This window comes from Uranotaenia lowii, chromosome 2 (assembly GCF_029784155.1).
Source record: "Uranotaenia lowii strain MFRU-FL chromosome 2, ASM2978415v1, whole genome shotgun sequence".
Classification (NCBI taxonomy): domain Eukaryota; kingdom Metazoa; phylum Arthropoda; class Insecta; order Diptera; family Culicidae; genus Uranotaenia; species Uranotaenia lowii.
Window position 1 is genome coordinate 215,113,754 of NC_073692.1, and position 10,886 is coordinate 215,124,639.

Below are 10,886 nucleotides of genomic sequence, written 5' to 3' on the forward strand. Positions count from 1 at the left end.
TTACTGAAGAATGTGTAAGGAAAAGGTTTGATTTTATTCAATAATTTTTTTGAAGCCTCGAAAATGATTTTTTGCTCTAAAACATATCTTAAACTCAGTTTGGTTTTAAATAGAGTGTCCATTTCCCGGCAATTTTTTCGTTCCCGGGAATAGGAATCTGCCATGCAATTTTCTGGGAATTCCCGGGAACTATTGGAATAATGTAAAATGTCTGTACTTTGACTTTAATACAACTGGTTAGAGCTCTGCTGCTTGCAATCTCTAATGGTCTAAGGTTTTCATTATTTAATTGTTTAATCTGGATTGTTTAACTCTTTAACATATAATCAACTGTGAAAAATTAAACACAAATAAAACATAGTATAAATTGAACTTGCGATTGCGTGCAAGGATAGGAAGTGTGGTGAAAAATCCATATTGGTTTGTATTAAGGTAGAGAGAGGAAAATTTTCAAATGTGGAAAAAGATTGAAGGTGGCATATTGGAATCGTGATTTTAAAGGCTTGATCAGCGGGGGAAAAAACGACTTGTGCTACGTTTGCATTGAATATAGAAAAAAGTACCCCAAAAAGAAAAAAAGTGAGGTAAGGCAAGGGAAGATAAGGTAAGTAGAGTTTCGGCAGCGAGGTAAGATGTCTAGTGTATTTGAAATTTTAATTTTGTCATATAACTAAATTAGAATGATCAATCACCTGCAAACTATCCAGGTATATACACGGATGCCGGAATACCTGATGAAAATTTATGAAAATTGTAAATTACAATTTTTGTAAAATTTTGAATGGTCGTGTAGGTGATTGAAAAATTCCTCCAAAATAAATACCAACATTGACACGAAGTACATACATCCACAACATATAACACGAAGCCATGGTGCCGGGTGTGGAAAATTCTGCATTAGTGATACGCCTAATTCTAAATACGAAAAATGCAGTTGTGTTCTTACTTTGGTAAAACTGCGGTGAATCCGTGCACCCATGGTGGATTACCAACATACATACATACAGTATAAATTGAACTTCCAATTGCGGAAACCATTCTTGCAGTTTATTGGTCATAAAACTTATCAAGTAAGTTAAACTAAATAGAAAAATAACAAATTGAGAAAAAAAATAATGTAAGGTATGCTGGAAAAATAAATCAAAAGTTCCTTTTAGATATTATTCAGGGATGTTGTACACTAGTCGAAGATACGAATAATAAAATGAATAATTTTAATTTATTTGGATGCTTAGGGGCTGTTCACTAATTACGTAAGCACATACGGGGGGTGGGGGGTTTTCACATTTGCTTACGATATCTTACTTGGGGGGCATGGGGGGGGGGGTTTCCAAAAATCTTACGTAAGAAATATTACATTAAAAATTCATCACAGCCACAGCCATACGAAACCATATTACTCAGGTTTTATTTTACTCACTATATATTCGTTGGTTAATTTTTATGTTCTTCTTTATGAGCGTCTGTTCTCCAGGTCAGGGGCAGCTCAAACAGCGTCTATCTCGCAGCGAGCGGCTGAATTTACGAAATGCGGCTCCCGCCAGCTAAGTCCAAGATGGCAGCCCCATCGCGGGATAGGGACTTTAGGCTAACAACCTACTGCTCCCGATTCAGAAATTGTTACGGAATCCGAAAGAAATGACCAACTTGGAACTTTGGCGACGACTTTTAGCATGAAAACACGGACACGAATTGGAACTTGGAACGTTTTAACCCTTTCCCAACAAGGCAAACTGGAACAACTTGCTAGAGAGGCTAGCCGCCTCAAACTTGAAATTCTGGGACTGAGCGAAGTCCGTTGGCCTAATATTGGAGAACACAAGACACAATCCGGCAAGTCCTGCTTTACTCTGGCATACGAGGAGAACATGCTACTCGGGAACGAGGAGTTGGTTTCCTGTTAAGCCCGCAGGCCTACGCGGCCCTCATAAAATGGGAACCGATAAACGAAAGAATAATCGTAGCCAGATTTAGAACAGGGGTTAGAAACCTTACAATGGTCCAGTGTTATGCGCCAACTGACGTTGCCGATTTGCAGGAGAAAGTGCAGTTTTACAGTCAATTGAACAGCGTGGTAGAGAAAATTCCGAAGGGTGGCATTCAAATCCATTTGGGCGACTTCAACGCAAAGATTGGCTCCGACAATCAGGACATTGAGCGCATCATGGGGCGCCATGGTCTAGGACAGATGAGTGAAAACGGAGAGCTGTTTGTAGAATTTTGTGGCAACAACAACATGGTGATCGCTGGATCGCTCTTCCCCCATCGACCAGCACATAAGGTCACTTGGGTATTCCGAGATGGCCGAACAGAAAATCAAATTGACCACATTTGCATCAGCCGAAAATGGAGAAGGAGCCTTCTTGATGTCCGCAACAAACGAAGCGCAGACATTGCATCTGACCATCACCTTGTCCTTGGCGAGATACGACTAAGAGTTGCGCGTGTCCAACGGCGCGAGGAGAAAGTCGGGTGTCGATACGACGTCCGCCGGTTGGAGAATCCAGAGATGAAAAGGGCATACGTTGAACAGCTAGAATCCCGAGCCTCGGAATTGCCGACAGACGGAACAGTCGAAGAACAGTGGTGTGGAATCAAGAATGCCTTTATCACGACGAGCCATGGTACTCTCGGTAAACTGTGTGGAAGAAGAAGTGAATGGATGTCGGATGAAACTTGGAGGATGGTCGATGATCGGAGAAAGGCGAAAGTCGGAATTGAGCAGGCATGTCCGGGTCAGCCAAAGCAGTCGCCCGCTTACGATATGCGGAGCTGGAAAAGGCAGTTAAACGAGCTTGTAGACGAGACAAGAGAGCCTGGACAAACTCCCTAGCCGAAGAGGGAGAAAGAGCCGCCGCCAATAGAGATATCCGATTACTTTATGACATTTCTCGCCGCCTCAGTGGTGCAAGGACTAATGAAAGAATGCCGCTGAAAGACCGAGCAGGTCAGTTATTGACCGATCGAACATATCAGCTCAAACGATGGACTGAGCACTTCGAACAACTTTCCTGAGTCACGAATAGCGATGGCCAACAGAATCCGCAGCTCGAAGCGCCAACAGTAAGTCGCATAAATGGCGTCAACTCGGAAGCGCCTTCGCTGGCTGAAATAGAAGCGGCAATCAAAAACATGAAATCCAACAAAGCACCGGGGATCGATTGCATCCCTGCTGAAATGCTGAAAGCCGACCCTGGCCTGTCAGTACAAATGTTGCACCGTCTTTTCGCTGACATCTGGGATACTGCAACATTCCCGGCCGACTGTATGCAGGGTATCCTCGTAAAGATCGCGAAGAAAGAAGACCTGACAGAGTGCGGTGACTGGCAAGGCATAACGTTGATCTGTACAACCCTCAAAGTACTTTGCAAAGTGATCCTGAACAGGATCCAGGAGAAAATCGACGCTACACTCCGACGGCAACAAGCTGGATTCCGATCCGGGCGATCATGTGTGGACATCACAACGCTACGAATAATACTGGAACAAATCAACGAATTCCAGGACTCTCTTCTGCTGGTTTTCGTTGATTTCGAAAAAGCATTCGACCGACCTAACCATGAAAACATCTGGGCGGCTCTAAGGTTACGAGGGGTCCCAAGAAACTAGTCCATCTTATCGAAGCACAATACGAGGCATTTTCGTGCAAGGTCTGGCACGATGGTGTCTTGTCCGAACCAATCCCGGTAACTGCTGGAGTGAGACAAGGATGTATCTTATCACCGCAATTTTTTCTCATCGTAATGGATGATATTCTGACTGGATCGATCGACTGTGCACCGAACCGAGGATTGCCGTGGAATCCTTCAACAATGGAGCAACTGAACGACCTTGACCTGGCTGACGATATTGTTTTGCTCGCCCAAACACAACCGGATATGCAGAGCAAACTCGACGACCTCACCGAAAGTTCCAAGGCAGCAGGTCTCAAAGTTAATGTCGGAAAGACCAAGTCGATGGAGATCAACACAGGAAATCCCTCAAGTGTCATGGTAGCTGGGCAACAGGTTAAGACAGTGGAGTGCTTCCAGTATCTTGGTAGCCAGATAACGCCTGATGGTGGTACCAGGAAAGACATCGAAACCCGGATCAGAAAGGCCCGATTTGCGTTTGCGAGTCTCCGAAACATCTGGTGGTCACGCCAGATCTCTCTAGGAACGAAAATCCGAATCTTCAACTCAAACGTCAAATCCGTATTGCTGTACGGGTGTGAAACTTGGTGCACATATGCGGTAACGACGAGAAAACTGCAAGTATTTGTAAACCGCTGCCTGCGGAACATCATCCGCGCTTGGTGGCCTGGCAACTGGATCTCAAATGAGGAACTACATCGCCGGTGTCATCAAAGGACGCTAGAAATCGAGATTCGGGAACGTAAGTGGAGATGGATTGGGCACACGCTGCGGAAAGATGAAAATGAGATTTGCAGAGAGGCTCTAGATTGGAATCCAGAAGGTCATCGAAGGAGAGGCAGACCCAGAAACTCGTGGCGGCGAAGCCTAGCCGCTGAAATCCGAACTGTCGACGAGAATCTTGACTGGGACCAGGTGAAGACGCTGGCACCGGATCGTCAACAGTGGAGGTCTTTTACTACGGCCCTATGCACCGGTGGATCGGTGCGGGATCATTAAGTAGTAAGTAAGTTATTTATCTTTTAATGTCTTTGAATTAATAAAAAAAATTGCAGGATCTATAAAATTTATTGAGAATCAATTTAAACCAAAAACCCTAAATAACATTTTTTAAAAAGTTATAATATTTTAATGGCATTTGAAAACATTTTTAAAAAAGATCGTCGCTTTTCGCTTTTCATCATAACAATCTTTTCAATTGAGAAATCTATAGAAACAACAAGGAAAACGGCGCGTTTTGACACCACGATTTGAATCCATCATGTTTGATAATGACTTCATTCAGAAAAAATCTTTAAAAATCTATATAAGGCGCTTTAAATATTGAATTTCTAAACAGTTTTTTCCGTGATATCTAGACACTACCAACTCTAAATTAAAGAATAGATTTACCAAAAAAATCCTAAAACTTTATCGCTTACCGCTGAATGAGTCAGAGCTTTTAGGTTAGTTGACAAAGTGATTGTCGTTAAACATTTTTGACCCAATTCTAGTAGTAGTAGTTTTATGATTTTCAGGTAAAAAACATAACAATTTTTTATGGTACATTGTGCTAACCTGATCTCTCTTTTTGAAATCGGAATTTAGATTTAATATCGTTTATTCGATTGTGGAAATTTATTGAAATCTATTGTTACCCCATACATGTCTTGAATAATGTTTTCTTCAATCGTTTACGACATTTCATCTGTTGTTTTGTATAGATTGTTCTTTTCAAATACAGTTTTTTTAATTTAACTCAAAAAGTGCTTTACTTTGAAGTTTGTATGTCACATTTTTAATATTTTCAAGTATTTTTGAAAAAACGTGTCAATTTCTCTGACACGAATGTCATAATGCTGGTAAAGTGTCGAAAATAAAACCTAAAAAAAGTGTCAATTTCTCAAAGAATAAAAAACGTAAGATCTTACTAGAGGGGAGGGGGGTTTTGAAAAATCTTACTTTTTCTTTCCAGGAGGGGAGGGAGGGTTGGAAATTTCCAAAATCGTGCTTACGTAATAAGTGAACGGGCCCTTATCATATTGTAAGTGTTTTGTTATATTTTATTATTATAATTAATTTTTACTTTACCTTTCCTATACATATATTCGTATCTTGATCGCCCCTGGGTTAGTTCAATAAAACGTTTTGCAAAGATTAACCGTGCTAATGCATTATTTTTACTCTAAAACATATCCGATACAGAAAGATTTAATCAAAAGCTTGAATAATCTATGGGATAATCAACTTTTTAGCTTGAACAATCTTTTATTCGTTCTTCGTTTAACATTTCGTTTGGTTGATTGATTAATGAATTTTGTTGCATAACATTGAATATCATTTCTGGGGTAAAAGTTAGGTTTAAGGTTTGTTTACATAAAATGTACAGCAAGCATAAAAAATTATATAAAATCCAAAGATATATTTTTTAGAACTTTCAGTACATCTCTGGCGATTTTTGATTGAAAAATTTTGATATCCCATACAAATTTCCATACAAAACTCAGAACTGGATGAATCGCATCCAAAATTTGTATTTCTTTTTGTGGCAATAAACAAATAAAGTTATGTATAAATGTAAAAATTTGAAATTTTCATACAATGCTTACAGCGGTACCCAATATGCACATTTGGGAACACTTCCCCCTATTACAGTGTCTAGAAAATCCGTAGCGAAGAGGCGGGTTAAAGGCGCATACTAAGGAGAACACTGTTTTTTTCCCATATTCTAATAGATAGGAGTCTGAAAACTTTACACACATGAGTGGACATCTGTTGTTCATACGTTAGAACAATTTTTCTGTTAAATTCTTTTACAGTGGTTAAAAAAAGTATTTTATAATAAACTAGCTGACCCGGAAAACTTTGTTGAGCCTTTGAACTTCGAAAAAATAATGTACATGTAGATAAGCAGAATGAAGGTCATTAATTATCTTTGTTCATGAAACTGAATTGGGGTGGATTGAGACAGTTTTTGAACTATATTCGTTATATTTCTGTGTTATTATGTTAAGAGGACCTTCACAACATCATCTTGAACGTGGATCAGTGCGTTGTTTTTCGCTTCGCAAATATTTTATAGCAATTAAACCCAGGGGACTGAGATAAACGGAGAATCATCGTCAATGATCAAACAAATTTTGAAGCCAATGATTGAATTTGTGGTAATTTGTTGCAATTTGTTAGAGACTGGGGGAGGAAGATTGAATATAAAATGGAAAAAAAAACTTTCAAACGTCAAATTTCTCTCATCAATCTACCGACCAGTGCGAAGGTTTAAATTTTTACTTTCTTATAAGTGATTTTCAATAAACCTTTTTTGATTCTGAAAAGCACTTGTTTTGCATAAAACAATGATTTAATTAGGGTTTTTTTGCTCTGGAAAATTCTTGCATGATCAGGAGTATTGAGTCGCTCAAATTTCGTTGAAGTTTTTGAAGCTGATAAATTAAATTGTTTGATTAATGGTTGTTCTAAAATAGCTTATATAACAGATTTAGATTTTGGGTAGATCCCATGAACCGAACAACATTTTTATATAGTTCAAACACAGACAAAGTTCAAAGTTTATATTTACGACAGAGCTGACAGACTGGTATTGGATAGTCTAGCTGGCGTATTCAATTTCGATGTTTATATTTTTGAATCTGCAGCAATTAACTCAGAACACTTGAATTTAGTACCTAAACAACTGTCATGACTCGCTACACGAAACTGTTCATCTAAAGTTAAAACTTGAACGATTACAAATCTATTCAACAATGGCTGGCTTTTTGCCGAAAAGTAAAAAATACGATACAGAAAACGATACAGCGTATTTCAGTCTTCCTCTCCCAGGTTAGAGAGAATTAGAAGGTTTGATTAAAAATGAGAGAAACCAGTGCTCAGAGAGAGTGAAAATGTGCTAATTGTTGCAATTTGTTAAGCAGTTGTGGAATTTTGATCATTACCATTCCAAATGCAAAGAATTCTCTCTCCATTGCAGATTAAACCTATTAGGGACTTTCTCGTATTTTTTTTGTTTATTCCAATTCCTCGTTTTTACCCTTTTCGTCTCCCAATTTTATTCAAAGAAATGTTAATGGTAGTAATGATAACCTCAAGATAAGTACCCAAAGAATTGAATTGACACGTGTCGTCATTGTCGTGATTCAACCAAAGGACTGAAGCAACTGTCAAATCGCATACAAATGGACCGTACCGACTTTTTGGAACCAAAACGTCAGTTCCCATTCGATTTCAATGGCATTTTTGGTACCAAAACGTCAGTGTGGTACTAAAATGTTAATTCGGAAATTTGCTTCTCTTTCTGCGCCTTGGATTCAACGAATCGCAATTCAGAGACTCACTTAGACGTCTGTCGCTCACAAGAATAGATCAATGATCAATTAAAGCTTAGTTCTTTTAGAAATGGGACAGTTACAAATGCGTGTATCTCAAAAACCATTCGTTTGAACGAAATACTTTCTATGAAGAAAATGAAGGTAATGTTATGATATTTCATGAAAAAATTTGAAAAAAAATATTTACCGTTTTTTGTTTAAAAAATTTCTACTTTATTCTTGGTATCTCCCATTGGCCGGCGCACACTTTTTTCAGTCATGGTATTGATCAGTTTCTTCAACTTATACTTCATAAAATCTATATTTTAGGTGGCTTCACCCTCTTTCTTCAATTTCTGATACTTTTCGGTCCAATACTTCTCTTTGAAAAAAAAAAACTGGAAGCATTTTAGTGGAAACAGTTGTTTCGAAATGAACAAATTTGAGTATTTTTGAGCACATTTTTGAAAGTTTTTTTTCGGTATCGGTTTTACAGCTTAAGAGATTTGGAACTATCAAAAAATGGTTGTTTGAGGTTGGATTTCAATGAGTAATCGCTAGGCAACACTTTCAGCTTATCGGAGAAAATTGTTTTGGACATTTCAGCGATCTACCCTTAGTTTTTCGTTTATTGAAAAATAAAAATGCTGGTATGAGACTTGGCTTCCTTGATGACCTTTAACCGTAGTTGCCGATCATGTGCTTCACTCCAATGCTTGATTTGAACTTTCGGGACATTATTGACAGTGTTTGCATATTTATTCACCACAAAAACTCAGTAATTCTTTGAATAATCAACGGTTTTGTCAGCTATCAATTTGATAATGACGAATTTTCAAGGAAACTGTGCAAAATTATTTTTTTCTTTTTCTCTTGCATCGTACATATCTCAAAAACGCGTAAATTTTAAATTTTGAAAAAAATAGGTCGAATAGTACTTTTTATAGGCAACAAAATGCTGTCAAAATTTTTAATATCCAATATCTAGTTAACGAGCTATTAGCAAATGAAAGTGTCCCATTTCTAAAAGAACTAAGCTTTACTAACTTTGTTTTGTTTGTTTTGGCTGGTGTTTCCAAAATAACAAAAAAAAAATTTATCTCCAGTGTTGCCGAATGCTACAATTTTTTTTTACTAATTTTTTTACCGTATATCTTTCACCTCATCTCTACAGTCATTTTAAGCAATTTCAATCAATTGTCTTTCTATTTTCGCAAAAATCATGTTAGCAGTGTTTTTCATCGTATACTAAAATGGCAGACATGGCACATCACTATTAGCAGTGTTTCTTTATCAACACTTCTCATGGTATGAAATTTCACGAATTTTATGCTCCATACATTGTTTTGAGCGAATTTACATATTCCATTCTGTATTTTCGTTATCTATTTTGCATTTGATGTGTACTCAGCATTTGATAATCTCTCATTTCTATGATCAACCTAATATTACAATTTTATTTTTATCATGTTTAAATCAAGATATGAATGCTTAAGCACTGAACGTTGAAAATTACACATTTAATATATGTGACATTAAATATATGTTTTTACTCACAGCAACTATAAACCAAATGCTATTGAAATTTTTTACATTGTGATCTTGAGTTCAAAATCAGAAATGAAATTCTAAAACTGCTTCGCTGAATTAAAAAAAAATCATTCTTTGTTTTGGTTTTTGGATTTTTTTTCAAGAAATTTATCAGCAAGCTGTCATTCTTCTCAAAATCTTGAATTATATTTTGAATACTCGAGACTAAAATTAATATTAATAATTATTATTTTCCTAGCTGCTAATGCTCTAAGATGTTATTGAATCAAATATTTGTTTCTGACTTCTGATGCTGATTGTTGGATCAAATTATGAGTTCAAGTTCTATAAAGTTAACAAAGTTATGCATCTAAGCATGAAAGGAAGAAGAGGGCATCATCAAACATATTCTAATTTTCCAACTGATTTTTTACATAGATGAATTTCTCATCATCATCTTCTTCTTCTTACATCAACATGGCCAAAACATGTAGGCATCCTGGAAAATGCTATATAGATGAATTTCTCATGGAATCATAAAGCTGCGTATCATTTTATTCTCAAACTAACTCAATATATTTTTTTCGTTTACCATAAATATGAAAAGAAGATTTTATAATGGAATATTTCATTGTATTTATTGTTATCTGTTTAGTTGTTTTGGATACGTCAAAACTTTTGCATTCATATCGTAGAATATAATTTCCCTTGAGTAATATGACATTTTTTAATATGTCTTAATTAACAAAACAAAATAAAGAAGTAAATTGAGGTTATCAGAATTTTTTCCGCACGAATTCAGGCCAGGCAAATCCAGGATATTTGATCTAAAACCCTTAAAATATCCGGGCTTTTGATTTCAACATTTGAAGTCCAAAATCTATGCAGTACCAAGCAAATTTTGGCTAAATTCAGGAACTACTCAATAAAAATCCTAAAGAAAATAACTTGAATCTTTTTTTTAACCCATTAGCAGATTTTGAATCGCATTTTATGCATGCAGAAACCGTTCATGATTTTTATGATTAATTTGTAATGATTCTGAAACAAAAGTGCCAATAATCGGAAACATGCTCCTTACGTCATATTGCAAATTGCAAATTAATTGTCAAATTTCACAAAAACATTTTCAAAAATCGTCGTGTTCTGCTCAGCGCAAAAACGGACAGATAAAAAAAAATTACATGAAAATCGGATAAACCCTGAAAGAGTAGTTCGTGTACGTACATATTTAGAGCACTTTATATTGAAAAAATCTTTGGGATTCATTGAACTTTTGGCGCACAAAAAATAACGAATGGTTGTAAGATGAAATTTTGATAGTGATGCTTAAGCTTGTTCCACAGCCTCGAATCGATATGATTTTTTAACGGAAAAATGTTTTAAAGCCATCATTTAAGCCTTTTAATTCGAAATTGTTTTT